We start from the raw sequence: 859 nt of genomic DNA, 5'->3' as shown, positions 1-859 counted from the left end.
CACACATGGACAACCATTTCAATCTATGTGTTTGCTTTGGTGAACTGCTCAATATCAACTGCTTCATTCATTCAAGTTTCAGGAAAGGTCCCCTGAAATTTATGCGAGTTGGTGCATTCATCACTACTGCCACTTTAAGTTATAATCAATTTTTCAATATTAACCCTTTGCCGACGGATACGACGGGTAGACACGTACTTTGCCCACTGTTAGTACTTGTTTGATTGTTTATACACATAGATGGCTATACTTGTACTAAGTCACCAATGAGCCAGTTAGGAGTACTGCCCGTCTCGCCCGTTCACCCTTTTCTTTGATTTACGAAATATTTTACATTATCTTATTTTGCTGTTACTAATATTAAAAAACATTATAATAATTATAATGTTTATAATGAAAATAACACCATCGATATCCATAGCACTAGTAAAAAACACGTTTTTCCCGCCAATTCAAATCACGTATGGTCACAAGGTCTACTAATTGACTCCTTTGTGGCTAAGCACTAGCAGACCCATCTATGAGCAGACATTTCACAAAAAATATAGAAAATGGGCACAGCATTTTCCCCATTTTTTGTTCATTTTCCCCGACGGCATTCGGTTAAGGCAGTACTTCTCAAAAAGGGGAAATTTTCAGCGTTCTGTAAAATGCCACATTGCTAATATCACACTTACAATTCACATGCTACGAATCATTGTGTAATTGTAATTGGTAAATTGTCATTTAATGCTTAAAATGACGTAATATTCATGGACAAGAATGATATTCAACTACGGGATTACTCTCACAAGTGTATACATATATATTTTTTTTTCATTCTAGGATTTTCCATACACACACATGTATAAATACATTC

Source organism: Penaeus chinensis, chromosome 24 (genome assembly GCF_019202785.1).
Source record: "Penaeus chinensis breed Huanghai No. 1 chromosome 24, ASM1920278v2, whole genome shotgun sequence".
NCBI classification, from domain to species: domain Eukaryota; kingdom Metazoa; phylum Arthropoda; class Malacostraca; order Decapoda; family Penaeidae; genus Penaeus; species Penaeus chinensis.
The sequence above is the reverse complement of the archived record's forward strand: the minus strand, read 5'-3'. Positions refer to the sequence as shown.